We start from the raw sequence: 20,223 nt of genomic DNA on the forward strand, positions 1-20,223 counted from the left end.
CACCAGATATGATTATCCAGATGCTGGTACAAGAAGAATTTTAATAATAATAATAACCAAAATTTATCTAGTGGTTTAAGATTTGCAAAGTACTTAATGTATATTAATTCATGTGACCCTCATAATAACTCTGTGAGGTAAATGCTATTATTATCCCCATTTTAGAGATGAGGAAAAGAAATTAAATGACTTGCCCAGGGTATTTGGTAGAGGCAGTGAGAATTTGAGGCAGGTTTTGATAGGACTGTATTACTTGGCTGTGGTTTATTTACTTGTTACCATTTATAGGCACAGCCATATACTGTGGTTGGAAAATAACTATTTCCAAAAAGGTTTAGGTGATCATGCAAATGATGCCTTCTGAAAACTGGAAATGATAATAGCTTACATTTATATAGCATTTTAAGGTTTGCAAAGCACATTATCTCACTCAAACTGATGAATACACCTTTAAAATCTGGGTGGGCCAGCAGAATTCATCTGGGGTCTATCCAGCTACCTAGTAGATGAGAAAAATTACAGTGCAAAGTGACATTCTACATGTAGGACACTCCAGTTTCAGCTTTTCTGTTCTGTGATAGTGTCAATGGGGGTGGCAGATGATGGGGACTCCCCAGACTCCAATCCCTTTGGAGAAACACCTAAGGAGCCAGGCCATAGCCTCAGACCAGCCTACAAGTTTTTCAGTAGTAGAAGTTTGTCTTTGTACACCTTCTTCCAGGCTTTGGGTCTGGCAAGTGTAATGTACTAATCTGTAAAATGGCATGATAATTGGGGTGGCTAGGTGGTGCAGTGAATAGAGCACCAGTCCTGGAGTCAGGAAGACCTAAGTTCAAATCCAGCCTCAGACACTTAACACTTACTAGTTGTGTGACCTTGGGCAAGTCATTTAACCCCAAATGCCTTGCCTTCCCCCCTTCAAAAAGAAAAAAAAAAGAAAGAAAATGGAATGATAATAATAGCACCCACCCTAGGGGAGGGGTTGTTGCTGTGAGGATCAAAGTAGAGTACTTTGCACACCTTCAGTGGGAGCTATGACTGTTTCTTTTCCCCCTCAACATAAGCCCTTGGTAGGGAACAGGCTTCAACACCCTGACACCTTGGGGGCCAGAGATTTTCTGGGAAGTGTCAGGGTATCCACTCATGTAGTGTGCTGATGGCAGGGTCTGCAGCCCAGCTGATTGCATGCTTCAGATGCTCTGTGTCATTCATCCAATATTGCCTGCATTTGTTTGAATGCCACTTTGTACTTTCTGGGAGCAGCCAGGAACAATAGGTTTTACCCAAACCGCAGTTGAGGATCTCATTGCAAACCGCAGGCCTTACATTTCCCATGAAATGCAAAGAGCCTTCAGAAAGGAAAGGCCCAAGATCCCGGTTGATAAACACAGACCCCACACTGATCTCATTTGTGCTGCCTCCCTGGCCCACCACAGGGCCTCTCGAGCTCCCCAGATAATTAGGATAACAACCAAGTCCCTTTCCAGAATATCCACTGATCCAAACAGAAAACTCTTCCTGAGATGGCTCACAGACAGGAAGCAAAAAGAACAAAGTACTCTGGGCAGGCTGGAAGGATGCTAGGCAGTAGCTTTGCCTTTGTGCTATTTAAATGAAATAGCCGATTGAAAACTGCCCACATTCCTACTGCAAAGATGGGGTGTTTATGGACTCAATCAATAACATCACCCCACCCTGCTTAAATTGGCAGCTTGGTAGTAGAGTGACTTGGGTCCTGGGCCTGAAGTCAGGAAGAGCTGAATTCAAATCTAGCGCAGATACTTACCAGCTGTGCCTCCTGGGCAAGTCAATGAGCTTCTATCGACCCCAGTTTTCTCAACTATAAAGAGGAGGATAACAATAGTAACTACCTCAAAAGGTTGTGAGATGTTCATAAAGTGCTTAGCATGGGGCCCAGCACACAGTAGGTGCTTGATAAATGTTTTTTAATTTTTATTTTTCCAAAGTGATTGGGAGCATTGGGAGCTAAGGACAGGCTGAATTTAGAATCATAGTTCTACCAAGAACCCAGCAAAGAAGTTACACCATACCTAAGAGGAATTTCTTGGGTACTCCATGAGTTTGAGAAGAAGACTTCTAGTAATCATCATCTGTGAGTTTTCCCTTTGCTACATGTTTTCTCTAAGTTTTAGCCAACTGTTCTCTGGACTCTGCATATACCAATGTGAGAATATACCATAGTATGACCCTGGGCAAGTCACTTCACCCTGTTTGCCTCAGTTCCTCATCTGCAAAATGAGCTAGAGAAGGAAATGGCAAACCATTGCAGTATTCTATGTCAAGAACACCCCAAATGGGGTTACAAAGAGTCAGATATGATAGAAAAATGACTAAACAACAACAAAAACTGACTTGTGTGTTTACTAAATTTTTCAACTGATAATTATGACTACTTGCAGGCCATGGTACACTAGTGGAGGTTTGTAATCTACATAACTTTAGACAGAGACTCTTAATCCTTCAGGGCTGCCCCTAGATCCTTTATGGGATGTAGTAGTCACGTTTATGAGTGAGAGTGGGATTTGGGAGAGGATCTTCTGAGCCAGGTCTACACCAGAGGTGTCCAACATGCAACCTGGCCGCAGTGCTGCCCACAATACTGCAGAGAGAGGCCTGAGTCAGATTAAAATATAATCGGGAAATATTTAACAAAGGAAATAAAAATATAATAGAACATAGATAATGTCAACATTTGGTTTTCTATCACTGAGTGACCCCAGTTCCATTTGTTTGACCCCCACTGGTCTCTGCTATGATGAGCTGAGCCCTAGAACCAACAGGACCCAAGACCAGAAGTTCTCTCCTCTAGGAATGGTGCTTCTGTGAGCAGTCACCTCTTCAGCAGTACATTCCTCTTCCCAGGGCCCCAGGACAAGAAAATAGCAGGTAAGCACTCAGTAACCCGACTTATCATAGCAGAAGCAGCATGATATAAGTAGCTTGGGGGTATGATTAATATCTCTATTGGATAAGTTCCTCTGTTGCTTTGGATTTTCACTTCACTCATTGGTATGGAGAAGTCAGTACCTGTGGAGCCACTTTTGCCTCTGCCCTGCAACATTGCTTGCTAATAATAATAACAGGTGACAGTTATATAGAAGGGTTTAGGGAATATGTCAAGTAAACTCGGTGACTCTCCCTGTATCTAGTAGAAGGATCTGTCCACATTAGGTATTTAATGTTTATTTAATGAATGAATGTTGAAAAAAAATCTTTAAAAATTATACTAAGTACTTTTCCACATGTTACCTCATTTAAACTTCATGGCATTCCTGTGGAATAAGAACACTGGACTTGGAAACAACAGATTTGTGCCTGAATCCCAGCTCTGTGACTTAATAGCATTTGTGACCTCAAAAAGGAAGTCGCTTGACTTCCCTGGCCTTGGTTTTCTCATCTATAAAATGGTAATCACAGATATTCTTCAAGTTTCCTTCCAGCTTAATATATTGTGCTCTCTGTAGTACCATTTTATGAATAAGAAAACTGAAGGTCAGATAAAGGACTTGCTCAGGGTCATTCAGCTGGAAAGTAGCAGATGTGACTTTAAAGGCAGTGTGCTTTCCAGGACCTAGTGCTATGGAAGGGCATGGATCACATCCTGCGATTGGAGGAAGCATGCAATCAGCTGGGCTGCAGACCCTGCCATCAGCACACTACATGAGTGGATACCCTGAGACTTCCCATTTTTCACATATAGAGGTGGTCCTTCTCTCCTACTCACTAAAGTTTTTCTCTTTTTAAGAACTAAGAAACAGGGTGTCCTCCCCGTGGAGACCTAAGGGAATATAACAGCCACGTTCTAGGGGATGCTACTCTTTTTTCAGTCTCCATCAAACAGGAGTAGGCACATGTACATGCTGTCCCCACATCTGGACATATACAGACTCCGTTTCTGGGCTTTGTGCTACTGTTCAAGGGAACAGAGAAGAATAGTCTTTCTGTTGTACTTGCACCGGTTGGTGCAGAGAGATTTGCCTAAACTGCAAATGGACATAGATAGAGCGAGTAGATAGTGCTGGGGCCAGTCAGTTCATTTCCTGAATAAAATCCCACCCTTTACCATCATCCTTGTTGCCAGCCTCCGGATGTTTTGAATAAAATTTCCCAAATCATGACATCATTTTCCTTGGAGCCTAAGGAGGAATTTTTTTCCCCCCTAAAACTGATAATGTTAAAGTCTGAGTATTCTTGGTACTTAGGAAATTAATCACGTCTACTCAAGCTTCCTCGGTCAGACTTGACAATTAGTGAGCTTCCTGCATGGAGTCATTTCAAAAGGATTACCCTGTTTTAGGCTTTAGTCCCACTAAAGATGGTGCACGAGGAACTGTTCTCCAGGAATTCAATTCTCTCCTGGGCTTACACACAGATGTTTTGTTTAATCATTTTTAGTCATGTCTGACTCATCATGACCCCTTTTGGGGTTTTCTTGGCAAAGATACTGGAGTGGTTTGCCATTTCTTCCTCCAGCTCATTTTACAGATGAGGAAACTGAGGCAAACATAGTTAGGGTGACTTGCCCAGCTAGTGAATGTCTGAGTCTGGATTTGAACTCAGGGCTTCCTGACTTGGGGTTCTGCACTACATTCTCTGTGCCACCTAGTTGCCCTTACCCACAGAAGGAACAAACAAATATTCCTCCATTTATTGACTCCAACAAAAACAGAGGAGGAAACTGTCCATACTCATTACCTATCCCAGAGAGTCTCTAGGCTTAATACCTAGGCTTATGTCTAGAACTTTCTCTTACTTCTCACACTTGGGTCAAGTCTAAGCCCAAGTTTAGATGAGAGCTCCTTTGCTTTTCTGTAGCATTTGGCCTTCCCCCCACCCCTCCTGAAGCTCTTTCCTTTTGACTCACAGGACACTTATTCCTTTACATTTGGGGACCAAGCCTGATCTCTATAAGGAATAGTCTTTAAAACCTGACCTGTTGACTCTCATACCATTGGCTACTGCTACTACTTGTATGCAAATAATAGCATTCATCAATTGACTGACTCATTTGTACACTCCTTACAACCCCAAACCTCCTTTCTACTTAAACCCCAAATGACATCCCTCACCCACTTCATTCTCACCAGATGACCTGGCTTTCTATCTTACTGAGAAGATGGGAGTGTTCTCATAGGATCACCTGATGTTCCTGTTTCAACACTGAAGGGCCTAACCAGAAGGAGCTGGGTCAAGCATACCACTCTCGACTTTTTTTCACATATAGAGGTGGTCCTTCTCCTTGCCAAGGCAAATCCCTCTGTCTGCACAAACGATTCCACTCTACCCAGTCTCCACCAGCAGATTTCACCCTCTTTCATCCCCACTCTTTTCCTAATCTTTAATTGCTTTTTGTCTTCTGCCTACAACCCCTCCTCCCCTATGTCTCTCCCATCCACAAAAATAAAAATCCTCACTTGATCCATTCATTCCCCACTGACTATTGTCCTATATCTTTCCTTTTTTTCCAGGTCTAAACTTCTTAAGAAGGCCTTGTACAATCAACACCTCTACTTCCTTTCCTTGATGTCTCTTCTTCATTCTGCATTTGGCTCTGGTCTCATAATACAACTGAAACTGCTCTTTCCAAAGTTACGGATGACTGGATCCAGATCCAGTCTTGCTCCTTGACCTCTTTGCATCTTTTCGCCCTGTCAATCATTCTTTTCCCCTTGATACTCTATATTCTTGAGGTTTTCAAGGCGCTGCTCTCTGTTCATTGTCATCCTACCTGTCTGATTGCACCTTCTTAATCTCCTTTGCCAGATCCAGATCTTGACTGCTGACCTCAGGTGTCTTGCAGGCCTCTTTCCTGGGTCTTCTTCTGTTGTTCCTCCACCATTCCACTTGGTGATCTCAGCAGTTCCCATGGATTCAATGATCATCTCTATGCAAATGATTCTCAGATATTTTTATCCAGCCCCAACTTCTGTCCTGACCTCAGTCTCACTTCTCCAACGATTAGACATCGGAAACCGGATGCCCTGTAGACATCTTACATTCAGCACGTCTCTCCAATCCCTCCACCCCCAAATCCCCTCCTTTTCCTAACTTTTCTATTACTGTCAAGGATGAATATCATCATGCTTCCAATCACTCAGGTATGCACTTCTCTCTTGTCCTTGATTCCTCACTCTCTCTCACCACTCATCTCCAATCTGTTAGCAAGTCTCGTTAATTCTGTTTTTATAATATCTCTTCTGCATGTTTCTGTCTATTCTCTCTTCTAGTATGGACACCAACCCGGAACCATTGTGATAGCCTGCCAGTTGCTCTTCCCATCCCAAGTTTCTCTCCATTCTAGTCCGACCTTCACTCATCTGTAAAACTGGTCTTCCTAGAGTGCAGCTTTGGCCATTTCACCCCTCCCTTTCCCTCCCCCCAAAACTCTAGTGACTTTCTGTCACCTCCAGGATCAAATATAAAATCCTGTTTGACTTTTAAAAAAGATTTATGGAATAAAATGAGCATTTCCATGGTATAGTATTATAAAAACAGGTGATTATGCATAAAACTGCAACTCTATTATGTACAACTTGCTGTTCCTTTTAAATATATAATAAGGCTATCATAAATTTTTTCATTTTCATTTTTGGAATAAAACAAGCATTTCTATAACACAGTACATGAAACTGCAAATCTACTACGCACAACTTGCTATTCCTTTCAGATCTACAACAAAATTATCACGTAAGTCTTTTCTTTTTTTTCTTCCCTCTCTGCCCCCCTCCCTCTACCCCCTTCCACCGTTACCCTAGAGATGGCTGCCATTAGACAAAAATAGGTGTGTGCGTGTATATATGTGAAATTATTTTATACAACTTCTATTTCTCAGTTCTTTCTCTGGATGCAGATAGTGTCTTTTTTCATACATTCTTTATTGTCAATTTCAGTATTTATAAAAGAAAAAATAACATTCACTCAAAGTTGCTCTTAAAACAATGCTGTTACTGTATACAATGTTCTCTTGGCTCTGCTCATTTCATTCTTCATTATTTTATGCAAATCTTTCTACATCTTTCTAAAATCATTAAGCCAATCATTTCTTATAATAGTATTCCATCACAATCATATACCACAGCTTGTCCAGCCATTCCACAACTGATAGGCATCCCTGCAATTTCTAGGTCTTTCACACCACAAAGATGGCTACTAAAAACATTCTAGAATATATAGGCTCTTTTCCATTTTCCCTGATTGTATTTGGAAAAAGACCAAGTAGTGGTATTGCTGGGTCAAAGGGTATAGGCGGTGTAATAACTCTTTGGGTGTAATTCCAGATTGCTTTCCAAAATGGTTAGATCATTATACGATTCCAACAATATCATGTAATTTTTTTCTTTTTTTCTTCCCTCCCCTTTTGCCCCTGAAATGTCTACTATTAGACACAAATATGTGTGTATATATATTCCTCCTTAAGATGAGAAGGAATAAGAGTGAGTTCTTGGAGAATGACCTCAGTTTTTTTCAGTAAAATATGAAATACTAGGGGCAGCTAGGTGGCGCAGTGAATAGAGCACTGGCCCTGGAGTCAGGAGGACCTGAGTTCAAATCTGACCTCAGACACTTCATACAAAAACTAGCTGTGTGACCTTGGGCAAGTCACTTCACCCCAATTGCCCTCCAAAAAAAGGCAAAAAAATATGAAATACTTTTATTGATGCAACTGTTCAAAAGCTAGGAGGGAACCCCAGACAATTATGGCAGAATATAGGTGGCACAATGGATAGAGCTCTTGGTCTGGAGTCAGGAAGCCCTACCTGAATTAAAATACAGCCTCAGACACTTACTAGCTGTGTGACCCTGAACAAGTCACTTAACCCTGTTTGCCTCAGTTTCCTCATATGTAAAATTATCTAGAGGAAGAAATGGCAAATCATTCTAGGATCTTTGCCAGAAAAAACCCAAATGGGGTCATGAAGTGTCAGATATGACAGAAAATGACCCCCAAACAATAAAACAACAATTAATCACTTGAGGACTAGACAATGAATACCCTCAGACATTGCAATGTACCAAGTACATGGGAGCATTCTTATAAAAATGACTGGATGACAAGAAAAATCAATAAAATTACAGTTATTCACATAGTGCTTTAAAGCTTGCAAAACACTTTTCACACATTCCTTTGGACAAATCCCTCGATTCATGTACAGTAGTTTCCTTATCTGAAATGAGAGAATTGGCTTAGATGACCTTAGGATACCTTCCAGTTCAAGATCTTATGATAATTTGAGCTTCATTCTATTCTTGTGAGGGGGGTACTATAGACATCATCATCCGCATTTTACAGGTTGAGAAACTGAGGCTCAGAAAACTTAAATGACTTTCCTATGGTCGCATAGCTTCCAAGTGCCAAAGGTGGGGTTTAAACTACTCCTAGTGTGCACTCTAACCAGTAGGCAACACTGCCTAATAATCATGTGTTAGAAAACATAACAAATGTGAGAAGACTTTGAGGAGAAGAATGAGTCAGACAGAGTACTGGAAACTCCTGCAGAGTTGGAGATATAGCTTAATATCCCCTTTGTCCCTTAGAGTAATTAATGTAGTGTTTAGCATATATTAAGTGCTTAATAAATGCTTGAGATTAAAAAAATACTTTGTATTAGGAAAAGTTTCCTTGATTAATCATCATAATATCTCTGCCTCAATTTCCTTTTCTGTCAAAAAGAGAATAATAATAATAACCTACTTAACAGCATTCTCATTCAACAAATAAATAATTATTGAACATCTACCATGTGCTTACATGCTATAGAGAGGACAGAGGGGCCCAGGATAACAATCTTCCCTGGGAATCCTATAGTCTAGCTGGGCAGACAATATTAACACACATGGGAAAAGTTAATTAAAATCCACTGTCTAACTAATTGACAAGCAAGAGATAAAGGAGACTTCTAGAGAGGTCAGAGAAAAGAGGAATAGATGAGGCCTCAGGTAGGAGGTGAGACCTGTGGTGAATGTTGAAGGATGGGTTAAGTGGAAAAGCATGGAGAAACCTAGCTCACCTGGGCACATCACATGAGAAAAATCTCAGAAGTAGGAATGACTCAACATGTATGGGAAACAACATAGAGCAGCCTGGCTGGAGGGATTAATGTACACTGGGAGAGAGACAGGAGAGAAGTTTAAAGAGGAAGGTTGGGTCCCAATTCTGATGGCCCTTGAATGCCAGACTAAGGAGTTTCACCTTTATCCTCTTGTCTTTCAGGAATCATTAAGGTTTCTGAGGGAACCACATGATCCAAGTGTTGTTTTTGAAGGTGAATCTGGCAGGAATGTCAATGATATATTGGAAAGTGGAGAGCCTGAAGGGAAAAAGAGAAGTCAGAAAGATTTGGCAATAGTACCTACATTAAGTAATAATAATTAGACTTAGATGATGGTGGTGTCTGTGGGAAGAGAAGGGAAGGCAAAAGCATGGTAAACCTCAGGCAGGAAGAATCAATAAAGAAGAGATTACTTTGTGATTGTGGTCAGATTCCCAGTGATTTCAATGTTTCCATTCTTTGTCACCTCTTGTGGGAATCTAAAATCAAAGAAAGAAAAGACATTTTCTATACTCAAAGAGCTGGACATGCTACTTACTATGAACAAAAGGGTCAAAAGATAAAGCAGACATACATAAAATGGGAAATTGCTAATGAAAGTCTCTTAAAATGGAACAGCATATGGTCCAAACATTCTAGAAAACAATTTAGAATCATGCTAAGAAAGTAACTATGTATCCATACCCTTTGGCTCAAAGAGAATATACTCTAAAGATGGAAGAAAAGTCCCATAGACAACAAAATATTCTTGGCAACATATTTTCATAGTAGAGAAAAACTGGAAACAAACCAATTATGACTCATACATATAATAAAATATTATTAGGCAGTAAGAAATGATTGTGAAGAATATAGAGAGCAATGGTAAGATATGAACCGATTTAAAGTAAAGAAAGCAGAAGGATGAAAACTCTATGTAAGGAATATAAGCAGAACAAAAAAGGAAATGGAATTGGGTAATTTTTATTGATCAGTCTTGGCCCTAAAGAAGAGACGTAAGAGTGCACCTCCCTTCCATCTCCGCAGAGGTAGTGATCTGTGGATGTGGGACAACACATCCAATGTTAGACTTGGTTGAGGTATCTGTTAGTTTTGCTGAATGACTCCCCCTTCCACCCTCTTTCTTTTATTCTTTGTTAAAAGGGATGGTTTTCTGAGTAGGGAGGAGGCATATTTTGGGAAATTAATGTGATATAAAACTGAAAAGATAATAATTTTTTAAAAGAAAAAAATGGAAAAGAATTTGAATGGGATGAAACCAACAAAAAAAGTTGGAAAGCAAAGGTTGACATAACAGAGAATTATCCCAGAAAAGAATCCATCACTAACAAAAGTAAAGCTCTGAGTTATCTACAGGAATTAGTTGAGGGCCTGTGGATTGCGTGGAAGGAGGGGGGAAATCAACAACACTTCCTGCCTCATCAAGAAAATGTGATCTTTCTCAGTTTGGAAGTCAGTCAGTTGTATCTCTCTGCAGACAATTACAATGACTATAAAATGAAGTCTCCTTCCTCCCAGGGCGTCTTTCTGTAGGATACTCTCAGGCTAAAGCATACATCACCAAGTAAAAATGCATTCCTTCTATTGAGAAGCTCCACTCCCTCTGAAATGATCAGGAAATGGCTCAGTTGGGTGCTTGCTCAGCCTTCCCTTGTCTCTAGAAGCAAAGGGATGGTCCTACATTCCTGGGCTGCCTGCAGTTTGGCAGCAAGGTCTCTCTCCAGGGCAACTGAATTTTTTTTTTAAAGATAAATACAACTGACACCATTTCTAAAGCCCACTAATGAGTCAGTAATCACAATCCTCAAGAATGTGAGGTTCTTCTCCCCACACTTCCCCTACCAGGGAATCCAATGAAAGATTTATGAGACTGGTCCCAGGAAGAGGTTTTCCCCTGTATCTGTTGTCCTCAGCAGGGGCTCTAGGAGGAAGGTGGTGGGCAGGGGGGAGCCCAAGAGTGAGTAAATTAGGGCCAGGTAAAGACATTCTCACTCTTCAGGTGAGGGGAAGACTTTAGATAGTAACTATAGAAACCAGCTAATTAGAACCCTACTGTCAATAAAATATTCAATGTCCTCTTCAGAATGTAACCCTTCCAGTGATACCCAAACTGGCTCCACCCTCTCCCCTGTTTGTGAGTTAGAATACCATTCTTCTTTATAATGCTTTGATTAAATTTATATCTTCTCTCAGTCAGGTTATCCTGATCTATTTCTAGCCGCTGGACCTAGATGGCTCCAGAGGAGAAAGTGAGGCTGGGGACTTTGCACAGCCCTGCCTCACTTAAATCCAAGTCACTTGCATGTTATGGCATCACCTTCTCAATGTCGTGATCATCTTTGAGAATGAAGGAGAAAAAACAAACAACAATAATGTAACCTGGGATGAACTGAGCTGTCTTCATTCTCAGAGACTCTTCTGTAGCAAACACAAAATGAAAGCCAGGTCTGCAGAAAGCATAGATAAGAGGTCTATGGTATAAAAACACCACAAATGGCAAAGCAGAATCAAGAGATCTTGTCCCTTTGGCCCAGGTCTCATTTATCTGGGGAGAAGGCATAGCTTGGATGTCTGGATTTTGCTTATGTATCCCCAGCACCTCACTCAGTGCTTGGCCTGGATAGGTGCTCCAGAAATACTTGTGGAATTGAATCAAATTAGATAATTTAAATCTATAGATTATCTAATTACCTTCTTTAGTAAAAAAAAAAAAATGGTGCCCTCTTCACAAAAACCTCTTTGGCAGATTCAATTTGATCCGACAAGTATTCATTGCTGCTTACCATGTGCCAATCACGGTGTGAAGTGCTAAAAACTAAAAACTAATAAGTGAAATAGTCCTTACCCTCCAGGAGTTTATAATCTACCCAGGGGAGGCAACGAAATAAATGTGAAATTTTCCAAATAAATACAAAGTAATGGGAGGGGGGTTGGGAAGCACTAATAGCTGGGGCAATCCAGAAAAGTCTTTTGTAGGATGAGATACTTGATCAGAGTCTTGAATTTAGATAGGGATTCTAGAATGTAGAGATTAAGGGGGGAGAACGTTTGAGGTAAGGGCGCTAACCTATTTAAGAGTATATATTTGATCTTAGAAAAATGTGGAAAGACTTCCATGAAATAATGAAAAGTGAAATGAGCAAAACCAAGAGAACACTGTATACAGTAACAGCAATACTGTTTTAAGAATGACTTTGAGGGGTGGCCAGGTAGCACAGCGAGTAAGAGCACTGGCCCCAGAGTTGGGATGACCTGGGATCAAATCCAGGCTCAGATACTTAGCACCACACCCAGAAATAACTGGCTGTGTAATCTTGAGCAAGTTACTTAACCCCAATTGCTTAAAAAAAAATGACTTTGAGTGAATAAGTCATTTTGACTATTATAGATACCCAAATTTGCTATAAAGGACATATAAAGAAAGATGCTATCTGCATCCAGAGTAAGGACTGATAAATAGAAGTATGTATAGAATAACTAATTATATGTATGTGTGTATATATATATATATATGTATATATATATATATACCTATTTGTATATGATGGTAACCATCTCTAGGGTAGAGGGAGGGAAAAAGAAGAAATTTGTATAACTTTATTATATATTTAAAAGGAATAGCATGTTATACATAGATTTGCCATTTCATGTACAATCATCTTTTTTTATTATACTATGTTATGAAATGCTTGTTTTATTTCATAAATTTGAAATAAAATAAATTTTAAAAAAAGAATAAGAAGGTAGAGAAACAATGCCTGCAAGTAGCCCGGATTGACTGGAATGTGTAGTGTGTGCTGAGGGGAGCTGTGAATATGCAAATCTATCAAGGGCAGCAAAATCAATGGATTTGAGTCTGTCCTTTCCTACCTTGCTTTGCTAATTTCCAAATGGTGGTGCTATTAAGGGCCATGGGAGCACATCGACAATGGAAACAGGAATGAAGGGCTGATGAGTTCCTGAAAGTTTGATAATCTTGGGAGAGATTCTTTTCTAGATTAATAAAGAATTTCATCCCATTTCACTTCTTCCTTTTTAAGAAATTTCAGCCAGGCAGTTCATAGGAAAAAAGGACTTAGAAGCCAGTCAGTGACAATATACTATTACAGCAGGAATTTTAAACTTTTTTTTGGTATGTCATGGACCTGGTGAAGTCAAACAACTAGTAGTTTGTTACTTACATTCACAGTAGAAAGAAATACTACATTTCAGTTGGAGATTAGTAAAAATAAAGATGTGCATTTTTACTTCTCTAGATGCATGGGCCTGCTGAAATCTATCAAAGGTTTTGAACCCCTGCTAATTCAACCATACTGTGTTTCTGAGAGGTCAGATGTTGATGAGGGTCACTACTCTTCTGGCAATGTATACGACAAAGTTATTGGGGGCAGCATTATTTTACCCACTGCACAAAGTATTTCAAACCTAATGAGATATATTTAAAAGATAAGCAGGAATTCTTTATTTTCCAGTTTGGTGCATCACTGACAGTCTCAGTAGTAGAGTGGGACTTCTTGTCATTACTCATGCAGGATTTAAAGAAAGTATAGAGAGATTGACTATAAAATCTCTTGGATCTCAGTTTTCCATAGAAAGATTCAATCAAATCAAACAACTGACAAACCATCTATTAAATACTAGATTGTGTTCACTGTACTAGAAATACAAAGAAAAAATGAAATGGTCCCTGCTCATAAAGAATCTATATTCTATCGGGGTAGGGAGATATGTAAGTATATATGTGTATACTTATGTAAATTGGTAATTGGGTTAGAAGCTGGGGCAATTAGGAAAAGCTTCATGTAGAAGATTGCCCTTGATTTGAATTATGAAGGAAATTAGATATTCTAAGAGGCAAAAATGAGGATGGAGGGAATTCCAGGCATGGAAGGGCAGGTAATGCAAATCACGGAGACAGGAGATGGAATGCTATGTATGAGGAAGAGCGAAAAAGCCTGTCTGGTTAGACATCAGAGTACAGGAAAGGGAGTAATGAATAACAAGACTGGAAAGGTAGGTTACAAAGGGCATTCAAAGCCACATGGTGGAAGGTTTATATTTGAATTAAAAGGATCATAGGATGACTGATTTAGATCTAGAAAGAACCTTAGAAGAGAGTGAGTCCCATCTTTGTATTTTACAGATGAAGAAATTGAGGATGAGACAAGTAAAGTTAACAGGCAGCAAACCTAGAGTTTATTGAGGTAGAGGAGTGACTGTGTCAGGAACTGTGCTAAGTCCTTTACAAATATTATATCATATGATAACAATAATCAGTGAGGTAGGTGTTAATCTCCATTTTACATTTGAGGGAACTGAGTCAGAGGTCACACATTTAGTATTTGAAGATGAATTTGAACTCAGGTCTTTTCCTGACTCCCTCTACTGCTTACCTAGAAGGTGGGTTGTGACAGAGAGATACTGAGCTCTTTTTTGAATATGTTGAGTTTGAGATGGCTATCGATCATCCTGTTCAAAATGTCCAATATGCAGATGGAGATATATGACCCGAGTTCAGAAGTCTAGAAGTTGGAGATTGTGTGTGTGTGTATGAGAGAGAGAGAAGGAGGGAGGAAGAGAGAGAGGAAGAGAGAGAGAGAGAGAGAGAGAGAGAGAGAGAGAGAGAGAGAGAGAGAGAGAGAGGGTTTGCTTTAACATTTGAATTTTGAGGCTAAACAAGTATTTATATGATTCCTGACAACTGTACTTCAAATAGTAAAATGTGATACATCTTGTTGAAATTTTGGCTCTTCTCAAAACCAGAAGACACACATGTCATGTGTGTCTCAGTCATCTCTAAGTTCAGAAGAATTGCTAGAATCAATAGCAGGTTTATTGAATGATAAATATGCCTCGTGTCAATCAATAGACATTTATTAAGCACCTACGATGTAGCAGGCACTGTGCCAAAGTCTGGAGATATATAACAAAGGTAAGAGTTCACAGTCTAATGGGGGGAAAAACATGTAAACAATTGTGTACAAATAGGATATATGCAGGCTAAATTGGAGATAATAGAGAGAAGGCACTACAATTAAATCAGCTGAGAATGTCTAATAGAATCTAAATATGTACCAGACCAGCAGTCGAGACAAGAAATAGACATTTTAAAAGTAAATCATTTGTTGTTGTTGTTTCAGTAACATTTAACCCTTTGTGACCCAATGTGGGGTTTTCTTGGCAGAGATACTGTAGTAGTTTGCCATTTCCTTCTCTAGCTAATTTTACAGATGAGGAAACTGAGGCAAACAGGGCTCAGTGACTTGCACAGACTCACATAGCTAGTAAGGGTCTGAGACTGGATTTGAACTCAGGTCCTCCTGACTCCAGGGCTAGCTATCTTCTGCACCATCTAGCTTCCCCCAAATATTTAACTGGTAGTAAAATAATTAAGAAGGAGATGGAGAAAAATAATCCACACATACACACATTCCAGAGAGTGAATCATGTAGAAAGTAATCTCTTCTGGGATTTCTGCTCCATGTGGTTGGAGGGCACATAAAACGTCTGAAGTGGCCAGACTGAAGGGTCAGGGAAGATTCACTCATGTAGTGTCTGGATCCCACCACTTCCAGCTTCTACTTCTTTCCAGCATCTCAGTCACATTAGAAGATCCCTTCCCTTTCTTCTAGTTCCCCTTTGCAAAAAAAATGCATGTTACTGTCCCCCCTCCCCTTTATAAAGTTCAAAATTGCTATAAGGATCACTTCTCAGACATTTCCCCAAACCAGCTAACATATTGTACTTCACAACCAGTTGTCCTGAGCCATGGGGACACTATTTCATGGGAAGTGGAATCCTGGGAACTTCAATCAGGTCTGTCCATGAGGTAGTACCTCAGGGAAATAGAATCCTTTGAGTATTTTCCTATTACATACAAAACTGCCATTTTGTTTCTATTGACTAAGGGGAGAGGATAGGACAATATCAGAATGAAGATGGGTCATACTGAACCTGGTCGATCCTATTTATAGTTCTGATCTCTATTTCGCAGTCATAAATCTTCCGGTCTGCTCACTTTTGAAAGAGTAAGCATTGGGAAGTACGCCTAACATATACAAATAACTTGACCCTATGGCATTTGAATTAGCTGCCAGAAATGAATGAGAGTCCCTAATCAATCAATGTCTACTTCCATTATTTTCCTAGTCATCTTGATAGGACTTGAGTCAGAGCTAAATCTAATTAATAAATTATCAATCAATGCTTTTCCACTACCAACTGCATAATAATATACATCCCATCACTTCTGTACCTTTATTTCTTTCTCGGCAAAGCTAGCTTAAAGCTAATGTATTTCCTCTTACTTGACTGATAAATTATTTTAAAATGCTTTGGAAAGGAAAAAGATATAGTGAATTATGATTTTTTTCTCATATTGTAAGAGGTTTCTGGACATGAGGGCTGAAGTAGTTGAGAAAACCCAATGAGAGACTCATTGCTTAACACAATGTTTTCTTCTTGTTTGGGGTGTGGCTACTTGGTGCTGGGTTAAGGATCCAGTCCCTGGAACATCATTTGGAAATGCACATCATGTTTATGGGGAATTCCAGATGATTGGGTCTGCCCTTAACGAAAGCCAAAGCAAAGTAGAGAAGCTGACAATCATCTGGGGTCCTTTATACAATCTCAGCTATTTCTCTTGGCAATTCAGATTAAAAGCAATCTGGTGATTATGATGCAGGGCCATCCTGTTTAATGTAACAACCTTGAAATCTACTAAATGATAACAATAATAATATTAATAAACAATCCTTCAATAACAGTTAATCTCACGGAGTGTTGACTTATCTGTTGGAAGGAGCACAAATTGAATTTGAAGCAGAGATATGGAGCCAGAAGGCACTGGTTCAAGATTTTCATTGTGAGAACAAAACTTTTCATTAGGAGTTTTCATTTCTTCACATGGGATGTCCAGAACACTGAGCTGTTTCAGCACTTGGGAAAAAACCCCTGGATGTTTTCTTTGTCCTTCTTCCTTGCTAACAGCCAACAAAAGGAAACTGCTGAATTTTGGGGTGTGTGTGTGTGTGTGTGTGTAAACTGCATCTGCTCTGAATTGGATTGACACCGTCGATACACATCATATTAGGTACCAAACTGCTTCAGTTGCTCTGAGAGATAATGTGAACTGAAGATCAAAGAAAAAGACTCTGTATTTACTGACACCCTCCCCCCTTATCCATGCAATCCCTCTGGTCTCTGTTTTTTTGAGCTAATGCGTGGTTTGTTCCAGGCTGTGGGGCACGTAGAAACAGAGGTCCAGACCACCCACATCCACAGTGTGTCTGGGGATGCTGGACTTATTGAGGTATAGATTAAAGACCATTTGTAAGGAGAGGAGACACAAGCTATCCTAATGTACTTTACAGGTATTTTATTCTGAATTCCCTCCTTGGCAGGGGGGGGAGATGAAAGTTCAGCTCTTATAGATACACCAAGGATTCACTTTACTAATTTAGCTAGTTTGCTGAAGACAGCTAACGTTCCAAACAGTTTCCTTTCCTATTAGCATCCCTAAATCTTTCTAGGCATGTTAGTGTTTAAAAAAATAAAAAAGAAAGAGCAGCCTTAGCAGTGGTGGGAAGTCCATGGGTGTGGAACATTGCATATATTCTCAGACTTTTTTTTAAGTATTCATCAGTTTTGCTGATTTTTTTTTCTTTTTGCTTCACTTTAAAAAAATTGTTATCTGGTATGGCTTTTCTGGGAGTGTGGAGGGGGAAGGATAATGAGAGAAATCTATCTATAATTTATGCATATTATATAAAATTATCTTTAAAAAGAAGTGAAGGAAGGCTATTGATAGCTATCCACTTGTCACACCCCATCTCCCCGCTTTTTTTTTTTTTAGTAGAGGATTTACTGAGACTGTTGTTTTTAAATCAGAGCTCCTCAACCTTTTCCTCATGGGATGTTTATTTGAGATTGGGAGCTGTATCACTTACTGGGGACATTGTAGAAGGGATCTGTCGCTTGGTAAGGAGTTGTATTAGATGACCTCTAAAGGTCTTTCCAGCCCTAGATGCCTCCAAAATTTTATCGGGAGTGATGGAATACTTGAGACTGTATAATCCTATTCTTTTGAGAAGCTCTGTGGGTCATTTTGGTTGGAATGGGGTTACAAGGCAACCACCAACCAAATTGTCTGGGAGAGGTTTAGAGGTCTAATGGCTGGTTATGATTGACAGGTTGGGGACTTCCTGCCTTTGCCCTAACTATATATAAGTCCACTGCAACAACTGTCATTCATTTGTCAGTGAAGCAGATATAGATAAAAATTCAAGTGACTGTAGGAAAAATGATGGCTAGCTTCATGGGGTCATAATATCTGAGTTAGAAGGAACCCTGTGGGGCATCTAATCCAGCCTATGCAAAAATAAGAACTCCTCTATTTCTATGGCATTTATTACCACAGAGGAATAACTATAAAGAACATTTCAACGGATATGGTAAAATAAGTGATCAATTCATAGAATCAAAGCATCTCAAAGTTGGAAGGACATACTTGAACAAGAATCTTCTCTATCTCTCCAATCAATCAAAAAGTATGGAGTAAGCCCCTACTATGTGCCAAGGACTGTGCTAGTCCCTGGGACACAGAGACAAAAATTAGTATCTGCTGTTTACATTCTATTGAAGGAGACAACATGTACACATCTAAGCAGGAGTTGTGCTGGAGCTAGAGCTAATTGTTTAATGTTCAGTGAATATGTTTACCTCAGAAACAGGCAAATCAGCACTTGATTCCTTGTTTCATTGATTGTCTTGACATAAGAAGATGATGGAAAAATTGTTGATAATATAGACGAAACTTTAACATGTATCATACATATATTTCTCCGTCCCCCTCCCCCACTAGTTGCTCCACATTTCCCAGAATTTTGTTATTGTTTCTCAGTCATGTGTGATTCTTTGTGACTTCATTTGGGGTTTTCTTGGCAAAGATACTGCAGTGTCTTGTTATTTCCTCCTTCAGCTCATTTTACAGATGAGGAAACTGAGTCAAAGTTAAATGACTTGCCCAGGGTCACACAGTTAGTCAATGTCTGAGGCCAGATTTGAACTTAGGAGGATGACTTTTCCTGATTGTAGGCATAGCACTCCCTCTACATTGCATCACCTAACTGCACCATTTCCTAGCATACCTTGGAACATACATATATGCTAAATAGATATAAAATGAAATAAAAGGCATTCTTGAGAGAGAGGGTTGGGGGACCCCAAAAGACAAGGTTGGCAAAAGGTAATACTTGAGCTGAGTCTTCAAGGAAGTCAAGGTTTCTACAAGGGGAAGGGAGAGGAGCACAAGATTCCAATAATGGGAAGTGACCAATGCAAAGGTACAGAGGTAGGAGATGTCATTCTGGATGTATGAGGAACAGCAAGGTGGCCAGATTAGCTCCACCACAAAGTACAGGAAGGGGAGCTAGAGATTATCAGCCTGGAAAGGTAAGTGTAGGGGAGATTGTGAAGGGCTTTAAAAGCCAAACCAACCTTCTCCAATAAGCCCTCACCCAGCTGACCCGAAGATTTCCTTTAGATGGGCTTCATCTTGTCAACATCCTTCTCTGACCAGAGCTGAATGTAATACTGCAGATGTGGTCTGCCCAAGGCAGATCTTGGGAGGAAATAAGGTAATCATACTATTAGCAGGTTTCCTGTGTAATACTAAGAGCCAGTTTATCCATCATGGAGCTCAGAGGGCATAGAGTTTGACCCACAGTATAAGCAAATTTGCAACAAGACAAGATACTTTATGGTAGAGTTTTATGGTGTTGAATATAACTTTTTGAAGTTACTGCTAGATGCTATGCCTTCCCTCTGACTTTTCTCCTGAAGATTCAATACAGGGATTTTAGGTGGAAGGGACCTTAGAGGCCATTGAGTCAACATTTTTCTTTTTACACAGGGTGTGAGGAAATCTAGGTCTATGGGAGCTAAGTGTCTTGTCTATGGTCATACAGGTTGTGTCAAAAGCAGAATCTGAACACAGGTCCTCTGACATGAAAGCCAGTGATCTTTTCTATTTCCCATACTGCTTTCCCCAGGGTTTAGCAGCAGGTCCCTCATTCATTACTATAGATTGATAATAGTATTCATATTATTCCTAAGAACAACAATGGTTAAGTGGATTCAGGAGGTCAGGAAG

This window comes from Petaurus breviceps, unplaced genomic scaffold (genome assembly GCF_028583685.1).
Source record: "Petaurus breviceps papuanus isolate PSGF00001 unplaced genomic scaffold, PetGlider_PUasm1.0 175, whole genome shotgun sequence".
Lineage (NCBI taxonomy): Eukaryota > Metazoa > Chordata > Mammalia > Diprotodontia > Petauridae > Petaurus > Petaurus breviceps.